This window comes from Phaseolus vulgaris, chromosome 10, assembly GCF_000499845.2.
Source record: "Phaseolus vulgaris cultivar G19833 chromosome 10, P. vulgaris v2.0, whole genome shotgun sequence".
NCBI lineage: Eukaryota > Viridiplantae > Streptophyta > Magnoliopsida > Fabales > Fabaceae > Phaseolus > Phaseolus vulgaris.
In genome coordinates, this window is record NC_023750.2 from 38,033,111 (window position 1) to 38,059,839 (window position 26,729).

The 26,729-nt window shown below is 27.3% G+C and overlaps 1 long non-coding RNA gene across 1 annotated transcript; it reads right to left on the minus strand.

Moving 5' to 3' along the window:
- Positions 1–22,497: 22,497 nt before the first annotated feature.
- On the minus strand, positions 22,498–26,148 carry LOC137818823 (uncharacterized). Its single transcript, XR_011082146.1, has 8 exons — positions 25,838–26,148; positions 25,554–25,673; positions 25,345–25,441; positions 24,581–24,685; positions 23,542–23,785; positions 23,194–23,464; positions 23,019–23,100; positions 22,498–22,886 (listed from the first exon to the last, which is right to left on the minus strand). It is a non-coding gene; the product is annotated as an uncharacterized lncRNA (long non-coding RNA).
- Between the last annotated feature and the right edge of the window lie 581 nt (positions 26,149–26,729).

The window sequence follows — 26,729 nt, forward strand, 5'->3', positions numbered from 1 at the left end:
TTGTTCCTTAGAATGTGTGCTATTTATATTATTTTAATGGACTTACCTCATTGAGCCTGATTAGTGGAATGAATCACACTTAGGGTTGCATTACCTAATCCTTAATGATAGTTTAGCTTCACTAACCTTGGTTTGAGCGTTAATGGTTATACGTGTCGGTCGGCCTGACCGTGCATGGTGTCTCGGCCAGCTTGGTCAGGCAGACTGGAACACGTCAGCGTGTGTCTCGGTCATCTCGGACAGGGAGACCGAGACACGTCATGATGTTGTCGGCCATACCAGTACAATTATAATTTTATATTAGCATAAATAATTATATTAAAAGTTTTAGAACTGAAAATTAATAAAAACATATAATTAAATATTTTATATTTTTATATGTTAAAAATAAACAATATTACGATAATTTTAATTTATGAACAATATATCAAATAAATAAAATAAAATAAAATTTTAGTGTTAAAACTTTTTATATTTTGTAAGACTTTTCTTAAATATTAAAATAAGATGTCAGTGGATTCACTTTTAGTTATGCTCTAGAGTTTATGTCTAATAATTTGTTATTTTATTTTTTTACATTTAGTTATATTTTTGGGCTTCTTTTACTCTTAAATACTTTTATTTATTGATTTTTATAAAAAAAAACCTATAATGCAAAGGAAGTATTATCTAGACTATATTACTAATGCAAAAATTGCTATTAACGAGCTACTGTCTTAGTTGTCCTATGAAAAAAAAAATGTAATATTATTATGTTTGGGATAAAAAATAATACAGTTTTTAGTTTGAATGAAAGATTTGAATGAGAGATTAGACATTTGATTTAGCTTAAATTAAAGAGTTAATCATCTAACCTTGGCATAAAATATTTGATTTAGATTAAAATGGGATGTGTTTGGTCAGCATTATCCAAAGGTTGGTCAATAGTTCCATCTCATACACCATTGGTTTCATCCATGAGAAAGTAAATCTAATTCCTATTTATATATGTTTCGCAACAAGAAAAATATAAAATAAAAATCAATTTTAGATATAAAAAAATAATTAATTGTTTATAGTAATTAAATTAAAGATTATTTTAAAAATTAAAAATAATAATTTTAAATTAATTTTTATTATTGTTAAATAATTTATAAATTAATATCTAATTAGTTACCAAGATTTTAACTATCAATTATTTAGTTTCTAAATTTGGTAAAAAAAATTTGATTGAAGTTGATAGTTAAAACTTTGGTTGCTAATTAGATACAAATTTAGAAACCATTTAACAATAATAAAAACTAATTTAGAAATCAAATTTTTTTGAATTTCTAAAATGGTTTCTAATTTAATCAGTCATTATAACAACTAATTATAGAAGGTTCAAAACTTGCTGAGTTTTTTACCTTAATAAAATGTACTGTATTTAATAAATACAAATTATTAAAGTGAAATTCTAAATTTATTTTAAATAATATATACGTTTTTTCTTATGCAATAATTTTAAAAACTTATATTATTAAATGAAAACATAAATAATTTTATAGTATAGAAGTCCCAGTGGAGGGAAGCTTAGTTGGAACAAGTAATTCCAAGCTAATAGAGTTTGGTATTAGTGAGTGATGACTGTTATTATTGAAAAGAAAAGATAAAGAGAATTTGCTTTTGACGCAATGTTGTCATGAATGTGACAAGACTACTTGATCCATAGTTTTCATTGTTTTTTAATCACCTAATTAAGAATGTTTGAGGCAACCATGAACGCACTAATTCTGTTATAATAAAAATCATGGATACTTGGAGCATTATCTTTTCAGCATATTTTTCCATACATTTTAATTATGTCACCAACTTTTACTTTTCATAACTTCAATTTCTTTCTAACCTAACCACTTCAAATAAAAATATAGACTCTAACAAATAACTTAAAATGTACTTATTTATTTTATTTCATTTTGAACTAACTTTAGTTTTTATTAAATGTATTATTTATACTAGATTAATTAATTTGCGGATAAATAAAATGTTTTATTGAAAGATGAAATATCAATTAATTTAATTTTTTAAATGACTAAAATGGATAAAGTGATAAAGGGAGCAATAATTGAAAAAAATGGACAATAGTTAGTGCTAATTTTGCACCTGATTAAGGGAATTCTTAATATGCACGGGTTCCAAAGCAATTTTATTAATCTCGAATACTTAACAAGAAAATGAATATAAGCATCTTTGTTCATCAACAAATTTTATTAAACACGAATACTGAATATAAGCATCTTTGATCAAAATCACCTTTGTGTTAATGATTTAATAAACACTTATGTTTGTTTGGATGGAGAATAAATTTAAAAATAAAATAAATATGAATTCTGATTAAAAAATATGTTTTTATTTATTTATAGAAATATGGAAAGAAGAAGATTAAGAAATTCTCTTCACTAGTTTTGAAAAGTATACAAAAAATGGAAAAATAAATTAATTATATACATCACTTTTATAATAAAATTAAAACTAAATTTATAACATAATATAATTTCTTAACATAAAAGTTATGGTAATTTTTTTAAAAAGAAACAAAAATATGTCAAAACAAAAAGAAAATATAAAAATAAAATGTATGTTAACTAAAGATAGTTCATATATGTAGAGCTTTGGTAAGGATGGGATAATATGAGATAGAATACAAGGAAATAGATGAATATTAGTTTTTATCTAATATCAATTATCCGTCCAACAATCATAAATTAATCGATATTATATAAAAGAAAGTTTTTAAGATAGAAGAATTGGTAAGGTAACAGTTTTTAGTAAGATTTAACTTCTTTTTAATTTTTTCTAATTTAAAATTTCTCCTGTCTAATGATAAATGATTTTATTAAACAATAATAAAATCATATTAATAATAAAAACTATTTTAAATATTAATTTTTAATTTTTAATTTTTTAAATAATATATAATAAATTATTTTTTATCTCTAAAATTAGTTTTTATATAATAACTTAATTTATTATATGATTATAAATGACACGATGATTTAATCTTTTAACGATAATTTGTATTTTTCTTAAATTAGAAAAATGTTACGAGATCCACAAAATTCTGTCTCACGTTTTTCAAATGTTTTAAGAATTTGTGTCGGTTTCCAAGCATTACATGATTTCGTATGAATGGAGTAACGTCTAGAGACCAACCTTTTCTATAAATAATTTTACAAGAAAAAATAAAAAACAAAATTTTCTATCAATTAACTTAACTAATATAGAATTAAAAAACAAAACTGTTATAAATTAATTTCCATATAAACTAAATTTTAGTTTATAGATAAATGCATTTCAATTCTTTTTTCTAAAAATGTTTGAGAATAAACGTACTGAGCTTATAATATTCTATCCCACCTTTATTTAATTTTTTTCTTTTATTACAATTTCAATTTAGACATTATTATACAATTTGATATCGCACAATACTAACACTATAATTCAAGTAACAATATTCTAAAAAAAAATATTATTAAAAAAGATATTATTTAAAATAAAAAAATTAGAAAAAATATAGAAAAATTAGACTAAAATTCATATGTTAACAAAAACGGTACATAAGTATTTTTTTTATCAGTAAACGATACATAAGTATTCTATATCTATTTATAAAAAATTCTAAAAATAAATTAGATAAACATCTATTATACCAATAAAATGAGTCTTTATAAATAAATCATTAGTTAGTCAGCTTATCTGCACATACTACATTCATTAAAGAAAAATATAAGTAATCCTAAACCTTATTATAAATTTTTCTATTATTTAGTTTTTATTAATATTTTTGACACATGGACTTGTTACGTTTTTCGTTAGTAAATTTTTTCATCCGCTGTTCTCATTGATAGTAAATTTTGCGATTTTTTTGTATGGTTGTATAAACTGAAATAATATAAAATAATAGCAATAAATTTGGAATCTCCGGCAATGATTTAATATGTATTTTGTTTTTCAAAATTGATAGTTCAGATCGTGAATACAATCACTTTGTTTTTCAAAATTGAGATTCACTATGTTTTTTTAAGAACATATACCGTTTTTGAAATTAAATACATAATCTAAACCATTAGTTTTAATCTAAAATTACAATTAAATATTTTTATTAAGAGTTGTTAAATGATATTCTGTTACTGAATGTTTTGAGATTTCACTATCACTAATAGAAAATAAATTTTAAAACAAAAATTAATTAATAAATACTATTTTAGAGACTAAAAAAATTATTGTTATCTAAACTAATTTCTAATTTAATTTTCCATTTAGTAATTTTCTTTTAATGAATATAAAAACATTTAATAGTATATAAGTGAATACAAACCTCACCTTATAAGTCAGTTTTATAAAGTTGAATTAGACGTAAAGTTCATTTTCTAATATGATATCAAAATCATATATAAATATACCATGTCACGTATAGGTTGACAAATTTTAACATGTATAGATTGACAAGTCTTGACATGAGAACAATATGTATTGGTTATCCCATATTGACTAGAGATAATGTATAAAACTTTAAAATTCATTTCCTAATTAATAAAATTGAATTATCTAATTCCACTAAATTAGTTCATTCATAAGACCATAATTCCACCAAATAAATGAAAATAAAATATTATCCTCACACTACTACAAGAAAATCATGAAAATAATTTCTGAATTATGTCTAATTAACTATCAAGGTTTTAACTACCAAAGTTTTAACTATCAGATATTTAGATGCTCATTTAAAAACCATTTAACAATCATATAAATTAATTTAGAAACCAAAAGTTTTTTTAGTGTCTAAAATATTTATAATTTAGTCACTATAACAACTAATTATTTTTTATCTCTAAAATTAATTTTTATTTTATAATTAATATCATAAATTTATAAAATATATTAGATAGACTTTCTATATAATACACACATTACCTAATAGCAGAAAAGGGTCACTGAATCATGCAGATAATGCAAATGGTGCTTGAATAAAGTGGTAGCCCCACTTAGCTGTACCTGATTATACACAATATTAACGCATATTTGTAAAGTTAATATCACATTAAAGATTGTTAATCAGCTACCGTTTTGCAATGAATCAAATTTAACGGCCCAGATTTCGTCGAACGTTTTCCCCATCCTATATAAATGGTGGTTTCTCAGACCTTGATACAGCAACCAAGCAAAGAAACCCTTCTCTCTCCTTTAGCATTGTCTCAATTAGGTTAGAAATAACCAAGTTGGAGCTCCCTTCACTCCAAATCTGAAAGGATATGATGGTAAAACTCTGCTGCTAGTTCATGGATACCTATGGCTTCGTAACAACATGTGTTTCGACGAAGTCAGGGGTTTGCATGAACTGGGAGATGAGTTTACTCTGATCTTTTGGTATTGGAGTGAAGGGAGCACCACTGGTTTGGTTTTTCTCAAACCCTTATGTCATTCCAACAGGTTTTTGTTTTGGACGTTTTCTGTTGAACCTTATTCAAAGATGCTTATGGTTGGTCAGCACAATCTATTTTTTATTACAAAATTATTCCTTCGAATGAGTGTATATGTTATTATATTCATCTTCTGCGATACTCTTTTCCAGCTTTCAATTTTTTCGTCACTGCAAGTGTTAACGAAAAAAAACTGAAATATTTTTGAGAACCAACATGAAAATAGTTAATATTAAATTAATTTATGGTACAAGCCCCTTTGAATAATCATCCTTTTATTATATTCTATAATAATATATTTAGTTTCCACAGGTCAAGCGTTGTTGCCTAACCCTGAAGCAAGGACAAACAGAGTGTCGAAGTTAAAGTTTCAGCAAAATTGAAGTGTTTATATATATTTGTGTGTGTGTTTTGTTGATTTATTTGTTATGTTTCATCCACGTTTCTCTTGCAAATATTGTTCCTTGTTATTAGTTTTTTTGTCAGTTATAGATTTATATGACAAAATGTAAAAGAGGACAATTTTTTACAGACAATATTATTTATACCTATTTTAAAAACTTTAATATTATAAATGCAATATTTTTTTTTTTACTTTTTTAGGTGTTTATATAATCTAATTACTATAAAAATAAACAATTTTATGCTTCTTTTAAAATAAAAATGTTATATATTTGTAATATACTTTTTTTAAATTACTTATTTCATAAACACGTATTTTAAATATAAAGAAATTATATGTGGTTCATTATATATGTAGTTATGGTCGCGTGAGGTAAAAATAAATAAAATGTTTGTTTTTGGTCCAAATAAATTCATTTTTTAATAAATTGTTACACCTAATATATATTTTTTAATAAAATAAGTTGTCTTAATTTGTTTTTCATTCAATTTTAAATTAATGGTCGGATCAACATATTCGTAGCACGTGTTATTGCAATTTTATCTCAAATCTTCACTCATATATATTTAATAACTTTCTAACATGAAATAAAAAACTTCCTGATAGATTTACATTTAAAAAAAATATCCTTTTTTACCAAAAGATATTATATTCTATTTTAGAAAATATATACATTTTAATTAGATATAATTAAAATACAATTATTTTAAAATTTAGTTATGACAATGTTATAATTAAATATATTTAGATCTATTTATTTATAATGACATAATTGAGTTTATAAATTATAATTAAATATAACGATATGAGTTTATTAAAATTATTAACATATCTACTATGTATTTATATAGATTTATTTTTTTAATAATTTAAATTTAAATTTTTTATAAATTTAACTTTTTTTATAAATTTAAATTCTTTACAATTTTAATTATTTTTTCATAAATAGGCTTAAAATAAAAAATAAAACATATATATTGTATTATTTAAATATAACTACATATAAATTTATTTTAATTTCTATTTAATATGTATTCTTGTTTCTATTCGACGTGCATTCTAAATAATATAATAATATTTAGATATTTATTTAAAATGTAATTTTAATATTAAAAAAATATTTAGTATTCTCTAATAGAATTATTTTTAGTTTTAAATTTATTTTAATTGAATATAAATATATTTAATTTTTTATTCATTCTAAATAAAAACATATAAGATAATATTATTTTTATTAATATTTATAATAATTAAAAAATATAATATTTTTATTGATAGTTTCGATACATGATTACTATTTTTTTTTTGGAAAATTAAGATGCTTTCCTCAACTCAAGTTACAGTTTGGACAATGATTGAAAACAAGATTGCTTGTAGGGTTAATATGGAGATAAGAGGTATCGGGGTCGAGAGTAATTTGTGTTGCTTGTGTAGGAGGTTAAAGGAGTCAACAAATCATTTGTTCTGCGAATGCATAGTTGCTTGGCTAATTTGGTTAGCGAGATATGGAGGTAAAAGAATAACTGTTTATTTAAAGGTGGAGTGGTTGATCATGCTGAAGTTTTCTATCTGACAAAGGTTAAAGTTTGGTCCTGGATTGGTATTTAAAACCCTTAATATGTATGCATTCAATTTAGTATTTTTATAAGAGTTGATCCTTGTTATTCTTTTTTATTATTGGTGGAGATGTGATAGACAATAGGAGGTCTTTTTAGTTGATATGTAGATGGAAATGTACACTTTGAATATCATTATATTGTATAAGGATTGAACCACCTCTGAACTAGACCCATTTAATTTTATTGCTATTTGCTGAAGAAGAAAAAAAATCTCCTTAAATTTTATATAGGATGCTTTTATGGCTCCCCTTTTGAATAGAGTACTTTCAAATTGTGTTAGCATAAGACATGATCTCATGCTCTAAAATCTGATACAAAATGTCATTTCAACATGCACCAGTGGAGATAAAGGTGTTTGTGATTCGGTTTAAATTAGTTTTTAAATTAAAAAAATTCTCGTTAATCCAAATTACTAATAACAAGTCAGAATGCACTAAATTATATACACATGCGCATAAAAAAGAATTACTAGCTCAATATTAAACAACAAAAAGATAAACTTAATTAAAACCATCTTATATGTAAATAACAAAATGGGTTAAAGTTTTTATCATATAATCTATTTAATATTTTAATGTATTTTTTTTATATATGTTTGTTTTCATTATTAGTTTATTTTATAAACTTATTTTTTCCAATATTAATAAAAATTAATATTTAAACAAAATTTAAATTAAACTATTATTATGTTTTAGGTTCTTTGATTAAATTTCATCACTTAAATTAATTTTACAATGTAGAAAAAAATAGCAAATTTGCCTACCTGATTGTCAAACCCACCCCTTGACAAGGGGAATAAGATGTATAAATCTACTTTTAATTCAACTAATTCACTATCATTTTCTTACAAGTTAATGGTGGATTGAACCCAAACAAGATCTACCATACAAAATCTTACTAATGAGATATTCAATCATGCATGCAGTAAGAAATTACAACCATTATTAATATCTATCCATCATGTCACATTAAGGGGAAAATTTTATGGGATGTGCTAGTGTGCTTTGAGAATAAACTGAAATACTAAAATGTGTATTAGTCACGTCACTTTAATGCAATTAATACTAAAAGATCAATATTATTTCTATTTGAGCAACTTAAAAGGTGAGTAATCTTGGTTGAGTTTCTCCTAAATAATGTGACGGTCTAACTTTGATATGTTTTGTATATTAATGAAAGTTAGGATTATGAGTAGTATGATTTGTTGAGGATTGTTCTAGAAGAGTGATACAAGAGAGGTGAAAGTTAGGATTATGAGCAATATGATTTGCTGAGGATTGTTGTAGAAGAGTGATAAGATATCCATTATATTTCACACAATGTTGTTGCAAGTGTTGATACTTAACTTTACATAAGGATCTTGTTGTAGTAGTTTGCTTCTTGGATCGCGATGAGATTAAAGAGGAACCAATGTATGTACAATACCTAGTTATGATTTTTAGAATGAAAGCATTTGACCTAGTTAGAGTTACACTATGATGTGAGTTTGTGAGTGTTTGATGATCAATTGAAAATGTTAACCTAGAGTGATATATATGCATATATAATGAGTATAGTGAAAAACATTTTCTTTACACTTCCTTTTCCCTTTCAAGATGTTTAAACATTAAAAACCATTCATGAAGAACTCAGTTTCCTATAATAATAACAAATAATTTTGTTATTAGCAAAAAATGAATTAAATTAAAAATGAGCATTTGTGGAATGCTTCAACCTTGTACAAAAAAGATATACATAATACATAACTTACCCTCGTGCAGACATAATAAAATCACCTAATAAACTATTTTTGAACAGAAAAAATACTCCAACAAAGATCTAAAACATCACCCCATAGTACCCACTACAAAAATCTTCAAACATGAAATTGAAGATAACATGTGACCTTGCCAACCAAACATTACACTAATTTTCCTTTCTCCTTACCCTCCATCGTTTTTGTTTGTCTAACTCATGTCCCACATAATCTTTCCACTTCATGTTCTTTGCACGTAACAAGCAATTAGAGCAACATCTTGTAACATGGGTAATCCCCCATCTGTAGCGCTTCTTGTTGGTGACATTTTCTCACCCATAACATTTAGTCCACATAACATAACATGAACCTCATCCACAAGATATTGAATCTACAATATTTTTCTCCTTGTATAGTTAAAGTAATCATGCATAAATTTATTTTATCGACAACGAATAAATAAATAAGAGAGGGAGCACTTGAGGTGTTTCAACCTGTATACAAAAGCACATGTTTCGTTCAAGAATACAGGTTGACCCAAGATAACCTAAGCAACATACACTATTCTAGCTAGCCAAAATTTATGTAAGTTAGAAACATCTTGATGCACACCTTCTCTTCATGATTAGGCAAAACAACTAAGTATGATATTCTCACTGTAGAGACGGTAATAAGAACCAACATGATATGTTGTAGATAAGGAAAACTCAGAAAAAATAATTAATAAAAGAAAGACATAGGGGTGCATGCTTAATGAGGGTTTGACTTATTATTTAATACTTTTGGTCAATTAAAAAATTCATAGTATAATATTATTTTAAAATTAAATTTTTTTTATCAACAAAAAATAAAAGAATTAATTGAAACATTTAAAGGATGTTTCAACAGTATTAAAAAATAATTGTGCTTAGAAACATGAGTAGAGTCTGATAAAGTATAATACACCCTACTGACAGAACATATAGTAAAGAAAACAACAACACTTAGTACAATAATTATACCCCCAAAGAGAACCATATGAAATCACCCTATCAAGACAAAATTCTTTAACCCCACAAACTCTCCTTACACTAAATAATGTTAACCTATATAAACCAATACAAGATGGACATTGAGCAAAAACATATATAGGCTATACAATTATCAATGTTTAATTTGAAATTAGAAGTTTGAGGATAGGTTGTGTTTCAATCTTAGGAGCAACCCCAAACGTGTTTCAATCTTAGGAGCAACCCCAAACATCTTTGTAGATTTGATTTTCATTTGTGTTACTATGCTTGGATGGTTCCCCTTCAAGCCATCATGTGCCTTTACATCTTCAACCTGCACCGGGATCTTGATTCAACAAAGAAGCAATGTGTTCAATTCTACATCTGGTTGGAATATGGACTCTCTCATCCATTGGTGATCCATGTATGGCCATCCCTTACAAGTCAAAGAAGAAGCTGTAGCAACCTACAAAACACAACACAAAAACCAACAAGGGACACCCATAGTACATGTCAAAAATAGACCCCACACATGATTATATAACTCTTTTTTATTCATAACTGAAGCTTGTAATACACATAATAGGATCAAAGTAGCAGTCAAAATAAGAAAAAAATGTTATAGAATAAAAGTTTCTTACCCAAGCCCACACAAATCTTTGTGTTGTGCAGAAAATTTATTGAGCATAAGGCCAAGACATGTCAAATTAAATACAATTTTGTTTCTTTGTTTCCATAAAAACCATATAAAAACCACTAAAAAAGAAAATTTTTTCTTCTCTAGGATATATAAAGATTAATTTAGCATCACAGAAGAGTGTTTTCATCTAGATTTCTTATTGATAGGAGAAAAATTAAAAGCCAAAAATGCTTTTTCAAACACAAATATGAAAACAAGATATACACTGAAATAAAAGGAGAATAATGTGATACCATTTGGAGCTCCCTTCACTCCAACGCCAAAAGATCAAGGTAACTCATCTCCTAGTTCATGCAAACCCTTGACTTCGAACACATGTTGTTACGAAACCATAGGTATCCATGAACGAGCAGCAGAGGCATACCGTCATATCTTTTCTTAATTGGAGTGAAGGAAACTCCAAATTGGGTTTGATACCCTATTTCTAACCTAAATAAGACATTGCTTTGATGCATAAGAAAGAGAGAAGGGTTGTAATCCATGGCTGAGAATCTCACCTTTATATAGGCTGGGAAATGGTTGATGAGCTGGAAAATTAAAATTGATGGACTGAATATGAAAGAAAATCTCAATGGCATGGGTGACACGTGTATGGTATTAATTAAAAACATAGATAATTAAAAATATTTTAATGCTATTATTAAGTTTACAAACATGGATTAATATTGGTATTAATATACATGTAATAATCAGTGTGGGGCACCACACTATTCAATTATTATTCTCAAGAAAAGTGTTACTTTAATAACTACATAATCAAATATATTAATATTTTTTTAAATCTTCTATTTTAAGCATCATTATTCAACTTCACATCTCAACTATGCAATCAAATATACTAATTTATAATCTTTCAAAATTTCTTTTTTTCTAAACTCATATTTCAGTAAAAAAAATAAAATCTTTCAACTCTTTTAGCAATTATATAATCTAGAGTATTTCACGTACTCAATATCATAACTTCATTCTAAATAGCATTTTGGTTGATATTTTTAGACTTTACCACATTATATTTTTACCTCCTTCAACTCTTATGTTGAATTTACTATTGTTCTTACAAATTTTCTTAATGAATAAAATTTTATCCTTGACATCAACGCAAATTGTTATTGTAGATTAGTTATTTCATTGATAATATTTCGACTTCATATCAAATGCGTTGTTTAAAGTATTACATTAAAAATATTTCTTTTTCTGTCACATTAGGTTACTCGTTTGAACTTTAAAAAAAATTTATATTTAATTAATTCAAACATAATTGACAACCATATACAAATCTTATTACTACATTAAAGACATTTATGGAATTTTCAAAAATATTAAATACTCATTCACTAATTTAAAAAATATTAAATGCACATCTCTTTTATAATAAAAAAAAACTGTCATTAAATAAATAAGATGATTTCATAACTTCTTTAAAAGAATTAGCATCAATAATCTAAATATTAAATGTTTCAGATAATGTTTTAAATACTAAGCTTTGAGAATTTAATTCAATAAAGAGATGTGTCACTATAAGAAAAAAAAATATTTTAATAGAGGTTATTTAGTGGAGGTTTATATAATTATTCTAGAAAATTATTTAATTAACGAACTTTTTTGAAACTTCGTTAAGTTTCAAAAATTATTCAAAAATCTCAGCAAAATAATAGAGGTTTTGTAAATTTCGTTAAATTTCAAAAGTTTATTTTAAAACCTCAGCAAAGTAATGAAGGTTTTTTTTAACCTTCGTTAAATTCCAAAAGTTATTCTAAAACATCTGCAAAATAACAGAGGTTTTTTTAACATTCGTTAAATTTAAAAGATTTTTTCATAGAACCTCAATAACTCCAAATTTTTCAAACTTAATAAATAAATATAATTAAATCTATTTATAATAAATAATTAAAAACTATGTAATTTTAATATATTTTATAACTAAATTCTCTAAATTTTTAAAGTGTAACTTTACACTATACATAAGTTTCTAAAATTTCAAAAAATTATTTTAAAAACTCAGCAAAATAACTTTGGATAATAAGTATATTAAGAACCAATATTCGATAATAACTTTTTATACAATATTTGTATTTTTTTTATGATTGATGGTAATTGATTTATATAATTCCTAGTGTTTTTTGTTATGAGTTCATACTTCAAAAAACTTGACTTATTTTGTTTTAGCTTTTGATGTACGTATATTTTATGTGCAATTTTTGTTTTAGTTATAATTGTTAATATTCAATTCTCATAATTTTGAAATATTATAAATCAATGCTTTTATTTAAAAATGCATATAATAATTCACTGTGAAAGTGAAAAGTGATAAAGTTAATTTCTCCTCGCAAATGTTCTTGCAATCTTTAGCCAATAACACACATGGCTTTGAAGCCCACATCTATGTTTAAAAGAACCCTCGAGAACATGTTCCCCAGAGATAGTTTAGCAAGGGAAACTACAACTATGAGTAAATGACTTAATAAAGATTTTATCCATATATAATATAAAAAGAAACCCCATAAAACATTTTTTTATTATAGAGTATTAGTATGTTTAGATAACTTCAAGACCTACATAATCTTGAAAAAGTTAATGTTCAAATCAATCATATGTCGTCCACACTCGTAATCATCTCGACCTGATATTAAAAATGTATCATGCGTGAGATTAGAGAAATAAAGAAAAATATAAGAAAAAGATAAGAAATGAGTAAAAAATCTATTTAATCCGAAAGAGAGGAGTAAATAGAAAAAAAATATATTTTATATTCTATTAATAATGTTAATATTTTTTAATTACTTATTATTATCATAAAAATTAAAAATATCCATAAGAACATATATTATCTTGTGTCTATAATTGATTAATGTGTAATTTAAGATCTAGTTTTTTTATATTTAGTTGGGGTAATTTTAAAAAGAATAGAATTATGATTATTCAATTATATATATATATATGTAATTTTTTATCACTTCTTTAACTTGTTGTTTTTATTTTTTTCTATGTTTTAAAATTATTTTTCATATTTTTTCTGTTTTTAATAACAAATCATAGTTTAGAATATAACATAGATTATAACCGTATGACCCACTTAGAATGTGTTTTTTTAGTAAGTTATTTTTTCTGGATAAAAATAATTTCATTCACAATTAATAGTTTTAATAATAGATTATTGGACTATAATTATGAATAAATTTATTGTTTTAATTGAGATTCATTTAACTAATTTTATTTTGATCTTTGTTATTTCGGTTAATCTTGTGTTTTATTCGCGATAGCCGGTCCAATATTTCTTAAGAGTAGACATTTTGATTATACGATATGATAGAAGCGTTCAACTAAAAGTTTGAAAGAAGTGTTAAACTAAATAGTTTGAATGAAACATGTACTACTAGAAGTGAGCAAAATCATGCGAAAGTCCAAATTGCTTCTTTAAATCAAAATGACAAATGAAATCTGAGTTAAAGAATTAGAGAATTAAATCTCATATATGTCATAAATAAAATTAGAAGCGAATTTTCTACAGGTATATTATCTCAAATATTTTGAAACTAAAAATCCCTTGTTAAAAAAACAAAAAACAGAAAAAATCTCTTTCGAAGATATTGTTCAAGTAACTATTCTTCGAATATCTCTCACAACATCACTGAGTTTAATTATAATGAATCTGCAAATCTGGACGGAGTTTTGAAGCAAAATATTTGCAAGAGAAGCGAGAACGAGAGCTGGAACTGATTGAGAAACAATATATTTTTTTAATAATTTGAAACAATTAAATGACACATCTGATAATTATAAAAATATCATGAGGCTGATTATGAATTTGATTTTGTGCAAAGAAAATAAGATTATAAAAGAGACGTCAGAGGAAGAAGAGGGAACTTTTTTGCATTATAGTAGCAGAACACACTCTAAACCTAGTTTTATTTCATTTTCATATATTTTTTTGTTACATTTTTGTCAAGGAAGGTTAAACTTTTTGGGTTGATTTTTAATTCTTCATTGAGTTCTGAGGTTTTGATCAATATAAGTTTTGTTTTTCAATTCTCTGTAACAGTTTGTTTTAACCTCCTACATTTTTTAAATCTGGTTTTTGTAAGAGGTTGTTCTCGAACGCATGTTGAGGGTTGAATTCTTTTCTCTAATTTTGATTTCTTAGTTAGTTCACATTGTTCTAATTAATCTCTTGAGTGCATGATTCAAGAGGTAAAAGAGAAACATCCCATAATTAGACACATGCATACAAGTTGGGTATTGATTACATCAGTAAGCACATGGATACAAGTGGGGTACATACAATTAGTGTAAAACATGTTTGATTTAGTTTAGTCATGTGTGATAATTGAAGGTTAATAATATTTAGATAACTTGTGAAGAATTTATTGGTGAAAAGAACACGGGAATCACCTGTTTTTCATTCATCTTACAAAATCTATTATATTTTTTTGTTAAACAAACATAAATCACCCTTTACTTTACTGTTATTGCTATTTTTTGTCGCTTTCACATTTGTTTTGAATTTTATTCGATGAACTCACTTTTAGATTCACTAAGAGAGATGAATTAGGATCATCAAATCACTTTTATATATTTTTTTTATGATAGACGAGTCTAATATATGGGTCTCCATACTAGAAGTGGATGTTATTTTAATATGTTCATAAAATAACTATTACTAATATGTATGCGATATTTGAGTTGAATAGATTAATTTAGATATGTAAATATATGTTTTTGTTTGTGAATAGTGTTTTTTAAAAGCAAATTAGAATTTCTCAAAGTTTTCTAACTTTTTGATATTTTGCTAAAGAAACATAAAAAAGCACAATAATAAAGGTAAGAGGAATAGATTTCTGCTTTGGAATATTAGAAGAAAACAGAAAAAAAAAAACTAACATAAAGACTCTAACATAATTTTGTTAAAATAAATAAATTGTGCACGTTTCTTGTAGAGTTAAACTATAAGTGTTTAAAGTGTTGGATTTTATATACTTAATTTTTTTACTATAACATAAATTTAATATAATGCATTATAAATAATATATTTAACTATATGAACTTTATATGAGAAAAAAAATACATAAATGATAAAATAAAAACATATATTTTATTTTATAAAAATATAAAACAAAATAACAATAAAAATAGGATACAAATTTTTTAAAGCAAAAAAATTTGCTACGAACAATGAATTTATGGATTTTATTTGGCTTAATTAATAATTCCAAAATATTATGACGTAAATACCAACTTAACATTAGATTACTTAAGATCTAAATATCTCTCTTAATCTTCGGACAAAACATTGTATACATTTTTTATTTATTATATATATATATTTATTATATATATATATATATTATATATATATATATATATATATATTAATAAAAGGTACACAAATATCTACATCCTTATACACAAATATATTAAAAAAATCTCGTTAATCCAAATTACGAATAACAAGTCAAAATGCACTAAATTATATACACATGCACATAAAAAAGAATTACTAACTCAATATTAAACAACAAAAGATAAACTTAATTAAAACCATCTTATATGTAAATAACAAAATGGGTTAAACTTGTTTAGTGCGTAAAAATAAATAAATTTAAAGTTTTTATCATATAATCTATTTAATATTTTAATGTATTTTTATATATGTTTGTTTTCATTATTAGTTTATTATATAAATTTAATTTTTCCAATATTAATAAAAAATTAATATTTAAACAAAATTTAAATTAAACTATTATTATGTTTTAGGTTCTTTGATTAAATTTCATCACTTAAATTATTTTTATAATATAGAAAAAAATAGCAAATTTGCCTACTTGATTGTCAAACTCACCCCTGAACAAGGGGAATAAGATGTATAAATCTACTTTTAATTCAACTAATTCACTATCATTTTCTTACAAGTCAATGGTGGATTGAACCCAAACAAGATCTACCATACAAAATCTTACTAATAAGATATTCAATCATGCATGCAGTAAGAAATTACAACCATTATTAATATCTATTCTTCATGTCACATTAAGGGGAAAATTTTATGGGATGTGCTAGTGTGCTTTGAGAATAAACTGAAATACTAAAATGTGTATCAGTCAGGTCACTTCAATGCAATATGATTTGTTGAGGATTGTTGTAGAAGAGTGATACAAGAGAGTGTTCAATCTTGCACTGGATAAGATATTCATTGTATTTCATACAATGTTGTTGCAAGTGTGTGATACTTAACTTGCTGCAGTAGTTTGCTTATTGGATCGCAATGAGATTAAAGAGGAACCAATGTATGAACAATACCTAGTAATTGAGTTTTTAGAATGAAGGCATCTGACCTAGTTAGAGTTACACTATGTTGTGAGTTTGTCAGTGTTTGATGATCAATTGAAAATGTTAACCCAGAGTGATATGCATATATAATGGGTATAGTGACAAACATTTTCTTTACACTTCCTTTTCTCTTTCAAGATGTTTAAACATTAAAAACCATTCATGACAAACTCAATTTCCTATAATAATAACAAGTAATTTTTTTATCAGCAAATAATGAATTAAATTAAAAATGAGCATTTGAGGGATGCTCCAATCTTATACAAAAAAGATACACATAATACATAACTTACCATCTTGCAGACATAATAAAATCACCTAATAAACTATTTTTGAACAGAAAAAATACTCCAACAAAGATCTAAAATATCACCCCATAGTACCCACTACAAAAAGCTTCAAACATGAAATTGAAGATAACATGTGACCTTGCCAACCAAACATTACATTAATTTTCCTTTCTCCTTTACCCTCCATCGTTTTTGTTTGTCTAACCCATGTCCCATATAATCTTTCCACTTCATGTTCTTTGCACGTAACAAGCAATTAGAGCAACATATCTTGTAACATGGGTAATTCCCCTTCTGTAGCCTTTCTTGTTGCTGACATTTTCTCACCCATAACATTTAATCCACATAACATGAACCTCATCCACAAGATATTGAATCTACAATATTTTTCTCCTTGTATAGTTAAAGTAATCATGCATAAATTTATTTTATCGACAACGAATAAATAAATAAGAGAGGGAGCACTTGAGGTTTTTCAACCCGTATACAAAAGCACACGTTTCGGTTCAAGAATACAGATTGGCCCAAGATAACCTAACCAACAAACACTATTCTAGCTAGCCAAAATTTATGTAAGTTGGAAACATCTTGATGCACACCTTCTATTCATGATTAGGCAAAGCAACTAAGTATGGTATTCTCACAATAGAGACTGTAATAAGAACCAACATGACATGTTGTAGATAACGAAAGCTCAGAAAAAATAATTAATAAAAGGAAGACATAGGGGTGCATGCTTAATGATGGTTTTACTTATTATTTAATACTTTTGGTCAATTAAAAAGTTCATAGTATAATATTATTTTAAAATTAAATTTGTTTTTTTATCAACAAAAAATAAAAGAATTAATTTGAACATTTAAAGGATGTTTCAACACTATTAAAAAATAATTGTGCTTAGAAACATGAGTAGAGTCTGATAAAGTATAACACACCCTACTGACAGAACATATAGTAAAGAAAACAACAACACTTAGTACAATAGATATACCCCCAAAGAGAGCCATATGAAATCACCCTATCAAGACAAAATTCTTCAACCCCACAAACTCTCCATACACTAAACAATGTTAACCTAAATAAACCAATACAAGATGGACATTGAGAAAAAACAAATATAGGCTATACAATTATCAATGTTTAATTTTAAAATGGAAGTTTGAGGAGGTTGTGTTGCAATCTTAGGAGCAACCCCAAACGTGTTTCAATCTTAGGAGCAACCCCAAACATCTTTGTAGATTTGATTTTCATTTGTGTTTCTATGCTTGGATGGTTCCCCTTCAAGCCATCATGTACCTTTACATCCTCAACCTGCATCAGGATCTTGATTCAACAAAGAAGCAATGTGTTCAATTCTACATCTGGTTGGAATATGGACTTTGTCATCCATTGTTGATCCATGTATGGCCATCCCTTACAAGTCAAAGAAGAAGTTGTAGCAACCTACAAAACACAACACAAAAACCAACAAGGGACACCTAGAGTACATGTCAAAAATAGACCCCAGACATGATTATATAACTCTTTGTTATTCATAACTCAAGCTTGTAATACACATAATAGGATCAAAGTAGCAGTCAAAATAAGAAAAAACTGTTTTAGAATAAAAGTTTCTTACCCAAGCCCACACAAATCTTTGTGTTGTGCAGAAAATTTATTGAGCATAAGGCAAGACATGCAAAATTAAATACAATTTCGTTTCTTTGTTAACATAAAAACCATATCAAAACCACTAAAAAAGAAAATTTGTTCTTCTCTAGGATATATAAAGATTAATTTAGCATCACACAAGAGTGTTTTCATCTAGATTTCTTATTGATAGGAGAAAAATCAAAAGCCAAAAATGACTTTTTCAAACACAAATGTGAAAACAAGATATACACTGAAATAAAAGGACAATAATGTGATACCATTTGGAGCTCCCTTCACTCCAACGCCAAAAGATCATGGTAACTCATCTCCTAGTTCATGCAAACCCTTGACTTCGAACACATGTTGTTACGAAACCATAGGTATCCATGAATGAGCAGCAGAGGCATACCAACATATCTTTTCTTAATTGGAGTGAAGAAAACTCTAAATTGGGTTTGATACCCTATTTTTAACGTAACCAAGACACTGCTTTGATGAATAAGAAAGAGAGAAGAGTTGTAATGTAGTATCCATGGCTGAGAACCTCACCTTTATATAGGCTGGGAAATGGTTGATGAGCTGGAAAATTAAAATTGATGGACTGAATATGAAAGAAAATCTCAATGGCATGGGTAACACGTGTATGGTATTAATTAAAAACATAGATAATTAAAAATCTTTTAATGTTATTATTAAGTTTACAAAGGATTAATATTGGTATTAATGTACATGTAATAATCAGTGTGGGACACCACACTATTCAATTATTATTCTCAAGAAAAGTATTACTTTAATAACTACATAGTCAAATATATTAATATTTTTTATAAACCTTCTATTTTAGGCATCATTATTCAACTTCACATCTCAACTATGCAATCAAATATACTAATTTATAATCTTTCAAAATTTCTTTATCTCTAAACTCATATTTCAGTAAAAAAAATTCTTTCAACAATTTTAGCAATTATATAATCTAAGAGTATTTCATGTACTCAATATCATAACTTCATTCTAAATAGCATTCTTTTGGCCCTTTACTTTTGATTGATTGATTTTTTTAGACTTTATCACATTATATTTTCTACCTTCTTCAACTCTTACGTTGAATTTACTATTGTTCTTCAACTCTTACGTTGAATTTACTATTGTTCTTACAATGTTTCTTAATGAATAAAAATTTAACCCTGACATCAACACAACTTGCTATTGTAGATTAGTTATTTCATTAATAATATTTCAACTTCAAATCAAATGTGTTATTTGAATTATTACATTAAAAATATTTCTTTTTCCGCCACATTATATTTAGTCACTTGATTAGGTTACTCGTTTAAACTTCTAAAACAAAGGTTATTTTTAATTAATTTAAACATAATTGGCAACCATATACAAATCTTATTACTACATTAAAGACATTTATGGAATTTTCAAAAATATTAAATACTCATTCATTAATTCAAAAATATTAAATGCATATCTCTTTTATAAGAAAAAAAACTGTCATGAAATAAAAAAGATGATTTTATAACTTCTTTAAAGGAATTAGGATCAATAATCTAAATATTAAATGTTTCATTTATATTTTTATGTGAATCAGATAATGTTTTAAATACTAAGCTTTGATAATTTAATTCAATAAAGAGACGTGTCATTGTAAGAATTTTTTTTTTAATAAAGGTTATTTAACGGCGATTTATGTAATTACTCTAGGAAATAATTTAATTAACGAAAGTTTTTTAAACTTCGTTTAAGTTTCAAAATTTATTAAAAAATTTCAGCAAAATAACAGAGGTTTTTTTAACTTTTGTTAAATTTCAAAAGTTTATTTTAAAATCTCAGCAAATAATGAAGGTTTTTTTAACCTTCATTAAATTTCAAAAGTTTATTCTAAAACATCTGCAAAATAACGAAGATTTTTGTTAACATTCGTTAAATTCCAAATATTTTTTCATAGAACCTCAATAACTCCAAATTTTTCAAACTTCAATAAATAAATATAATTAAATCTATTTATAAATAAATAATCTAAAATTGTATAGTTTTAATATATTTTATAACTAAATTCTCTAAATTTTTAAAGTGTAACTTTACACTATAAATAAGTTTTCTAAAATTTATTTTAAAAACTCAGCAAAATAACTTTGGATAATAAGTTTATCAATAACTAATATTGGATAATAAATTTTTATACAGTATTTGCATATTTTTTTATGATTGATGGTAGTTGATTTATATGATTCCTAGTTTTTTTTGTTATGTGTTCGCACTTCAAAAAACTTGACTTATTTTGTTTTAGCTTTTGATGTACATATATTTTATGTGCAATTTTTGTTTAGTTATAATTGTTAATATTCAATTCTCATAATTTTGAAATATTTTAAATCAATGCCTTTATTTTAAAATGTATCTAATAATTCACTGTGAAAGTGAAAAGTGATAAAGTTAATTTCTCCTCGCAAATGTTCTTGCAATATTTAGCCAAGAACAGACATGACTTTGAAGCCCACATCTAATAGATAATGCAATTATTTAGGATATATATAGCAATGATAAACACTAGTTGTTGTCGAGTTAGGTAAAAGTGGTTTGTGACCCAAGTTGGGGCAATAAGGTGATGAAAGAAGCAATATTGGAGTAAGAAGTAGTGCCTTATTTAGTGTTTCTTTTCCTTAGATATAATAGGCATAAGTATGGCTGAATTTTGATTTCTTGTTAGAACTGTCGTCGACAACCATTGAGCCTGTGCAGGAGAGTAGTCTGTCTAGGTGGAAGAGAGAAGTTATGATGGAGATCAAATAGGGGAGACTTTTATTAATGAAGGAAGAGGTCATTCACCCACACATTTGAAGTTCTTCCTTCTAGTCTTCTCAAAATTAAAAGAAGACATAAAATAAAGAGAGGATCACGCCTAAAGCCAAAGAAGTCTACAAGCTTTCAAGAATGGGCTTCAATTAAATATCTCTCTTTATAGTTTCTTTTGTTTAAAATTGTAAATAATACACTACAACAATTATTACTTTAGGCAACAACATAAAACTGTGGTCTAAAGCATTAAAACCGTAGCCTAAAGTTTAGGCAACGGTTTTTTAGGCATGGTCGAGGTGAGCGTGGCCGTTTTTAATAGGCCACGGTTTTTATAAAGACAATAATTTCAAAAGCGTTGCCTAAAATCTTTATAACAACCATAGTTTTAAAAGTGTGGCTTAAAGTATTGACAAAAACAATAATAATTTTTAAATTTTAAAGGAATTACTCACATCAACAATTGATTTACATCATTAATCTCAAATAACATTCCTCGTTTGAATAAGACTATTAAATAGTTGTTCTCAAAAGGGTTAATTTATCAAGTATAGCATTTTAATATATAATATAAATAAAATGGGAAAGTGTGAAAGAGAAGGGACAAAAAGCAATGATCGATAAGAAAACTTCCATTGAGGATTTTTCCATATTTTTGACCTACCCTCATTTTCTGTATAGTTGGGGCATCAACATAAGTTTGGAAAAAAGAAAAGTAAAAGGATGATGTATGATCCTACAATTCCTATGCCCATATATTTTGACTATTATGTATCTAAAACACACAAAAAAACAACAAAATGATAAAAAAAATTCCAAAACTAAGTGTTCATCAATCTCCCACTCGGCTCACAAGACGAGTCACATGGCAACTTCTGATTCAGGTACGTAACTTAGTCTTTCTTCCCACACCAACTTGAATACAACTTCATCTCGTTCAAGTGCATGTTCCTGCTTCATAAAATATTCAATGATTATTGTCTCCACAACATGGCCCACTTGATTTAACAACTTGATTAAGCCATTAACATGGCCCATGGCCCAGGACAATAGAATAATTCAACATAAGATATTTGCACTTACTTTAAAAACACGAATTACAATAGGGTTTACACCAACAATCATCTCTCTTGCAAATTCTTCATTGGTCATCCATGCAAACTTGCTTTCCATACAAAATTATAAGAAAGAAAATAAGATTAACAAACAGTGTAATGTGTGAAAGTAGTTACGTTGGAGTGGAAAGAGACTAAGTTACCTTGGATTACACGAGGTGGTGGGAACTTAAGGACACTTGGAGTACCGTTGGCAGTGATAGATATAGGCAGATTAACGCCACCTTCATACAATCTCTGCACTTCTTCAAAGTCATTACATTCATTTGGTGTGGTCTTTAAATGTAAAGATAAGAGCAACGAGTTCAGCTAAAGTTTTTGTTCCCAATTCAACGACTTCTTTAGCCTTCATGTTACTGAAATTTTCATCTCTTGGCACGTGATGAACTTCGTCTGGTTCCTCGTACTCAGCACCTGTGAAGACATAAATTAAGCATAACTGGGCCTTTCTTTAGACCATGTAATTAAAAAAATGATAAAATGTAACTCACCATTCTTGTTATTGTGGAGGAGTTTTCTCCCAGTCCTAACCCTACGAGGTAAGGATATTTTATGCCTCCAAGAACTGGGTGATCATGTTGCCCATCTCTGGTTAGAAAGCCCAGATCATTATAGACATCATAGTCATAAATCCTATCCCATTTCTCACGCTTTCCAGTTCCATCTCCCCTTAAATTCTTCAACTCTTCTTCGCCAAATGGCTATCCTTTCCAACTTTCCCAGCCACCTTTATTTCTACAAGATGCAAACGAATCAAAATCCAAAAATAATTAAACAACTATTTTTGAAGCATTGATGATATGAAAAGTTTTATAGTGATAAGAGAAAAGACTAATGATTTTGTGACTTGGTACGACTAGTGAACTTGAAAGACACATATTTAGTGATATCTTCGACTGAAGAGTTAATTAGCTTGAGGCCAATGCCAATGAGACCCTTGACGTTGGTTAGGTTTTCAACCACACTCTTTCGAATCAACACCACCCTCCCCTCCACCAACTTCCCCTTCATCACTATTGAAATCATTGCTATAGCAACGATAGTTTCTTATGAATCTGAGATATTTCAGACTACTTATCATATGAAGTGAAGCTAAAAGAAAATTGTTGACATACCTCTAGCTCTCTAACCAGTTCTTTGGTTGTGGGGGTTGACACGACAATTCCATATTAAAATAAGAAGATAGTGAATGAATGCATAATATCATGTGTCATGTGGAAGCAAGTTGATTAAGGAAACAAGCAAATATGAGATTTGACTTCTTCATTTTTATATTCACATAACAGAAATTCAATCCCAGAGAGATCACAAGAGGCAATTAGTAAAGCATTTTTCATTAACTTTGTAAGTTCAGTTTGTATTACAATACTATATACTGTTCCAAACTACAAAGGTTTTAATGAACATTTAAAAAATAGATGCCAACAAAGATTTTACATAACCAAATTCTGAACTAAGGTCATTAGTATCTCCCTTTGTGTGGAAACAACTTTGTCTAATCACATAATGAAGCTGAGGAATAGTTCATACCGGTTTGTTGTGGATTCCAAGTTGAGCCCATGTAGACAGAGACCGCATAGTAGCCAAAGACAAGAGTGATTTACCTCTATTCGCATGATACTTCTTGGGATAACACTGCAAAAACGAGTCAATGATGCACACCATCAGTAAAAAGACAGAGTTGGAAATATTTTATAAGAGGAAAAATGATTATTCAATAAACAAATAACAAAAGAAACCAAAGACCAATTTGAATTCCCCTCAAGGATGGATGAGTTTTAAGCATGTCTTGAAAGTGCATGCAAAGTAAAATATAATTGAAGCCAATGGTGTGGCAACAATTCCAGAGCAAAAACTTTCTACTGTTAAAAGGGATAAAAGGCATTCAACTTTTATCCAACAGAGCAAAGCTTATCAAAAGGCTTCTAACCATGGGTAAAGGTTAACACACTTTTTCCCCCTTTTTAAAAACCCCAATGGAACATAAAGCTACATTAACCACATCACATAGTAAACTTATATTTTATTTATATCCAAAATGCTCCCTTACCTCCAACGTTTGGAAGCTTTAACCAAATAGGCAAAAATTAATGTCTCATGTTTCCTTTTTTTTATCCAATGATGTCCTTTACATAACACATTTCTTAGGAAACAGGGAAACACACATGGGTCAGTAGGCAAAACAAAAGGATTAAACATCATAACCCACTTCGTTGTACCAATCAACAGAATGATTAAGTTGGTTTATATATATAATATATAGACATAAAATGAGATTGAGAGAGAGAACAAACCCTAGAACATGGTGTCCACCATCATGAGCTTCCTGAGAAACTAGACCCATTAACCCACGCTACCACCTCCATAGACCAAATCAATCCTTCTTTCAACCTACAAAAAAATACATTGAAAACCAAACCAGTAAGACACATTTCACTGAATTAATTATCATCATGGAAGAAACAAACAAGCTAAGTATATGGACACAAGTTACAACACATACCTGAAACTTGGAATTCCAAATGCTATCTCATTCTCCAGGTGAAATCCTAGTCTTAATACAAAACCATAAAACCCTTCAAAACCCCAACCACTTCAAATCAATTTGGCTCCTGACATGTCCCTGCACAGAGTACTCAAACCAAAAAAGCAATAAAAAAATGCATTCAAACAAACCTAAGAATGGCAGAGGAAGAACGTGAGACAAATAAGGTGAGAGGAAGAATGCTAGAGGAAGAACGCCTAAAACCCTAAAAAAACAATAAAAAAGATTGCATTCAAACAAACCTAACAATGCCAGAGGAAGAATGTGAGATGAAGATGGTGAGAGGAAGAACGTGAGACAAAGACGGTGAGAGGAAGAACGTGAGACGAGGACGACGAGAGGAAGAACGCCATAGGAAGAACGTGAGACAAAGACGGTGAGGCGGACACGAGAGGAAGAATGCACAGTGAGGAATACACGAGGAAAAATACGAAGGAAAGGGAGACGGAGAGGGAGCGGGATTATTGTACAGGGCGAGGACGCGGGCGCGGGCACGGGCGCGAGAGTGGTGTTATGCGTTTATGCGTTTTTTCAAAAGAGAGGGAAGAAGAAAATGTGTCTCACTGATATATTTTATTTTGACTTTTTTTTAACCCATTATAAAGCCACATGTAGAAAATCGTTGCTTAAAGTATCAACAATTTTATACCCGTGGTTTTTCATAATTTTTAAGCCACATTTTTAAAACCGTGGCCTCTACTATATTTAGGCCACACTTTTATACACGTGGTCTATTTTAGCGTGGTCTAAACTAAAAAATGTTGTAGTGATATAGAATAGTGTTTAGGAAGGTGCTTAGAGGGAAACCTTATACCTCTTTTGTAAAGCATCTTTAAGCATTAGTTTAGAATTTTCTAGAAGTTGACTCTTCATGTCTTCACTATAGGCGCTAGAGTAGGTAATAGGGAAGGGACCTTTGGTTAGCTTCTTGTGTAAGCTTTGCGTATTCTTGGACCGGTCCTTATATAAGGAGGGGTTGGGTTCTTCTAAAAACATAATTGATATTTGAAGTAACAAAACTCTCCCAAATTGGTGATTGAGTGTAGTGAGAACTTGCCTTCTCCTCTTCCTAGTCTCATCTTGAGTGCCTTGGTTCCTCAAGTGGTGGCAATTCACACTTATCTTGGAGCTTTC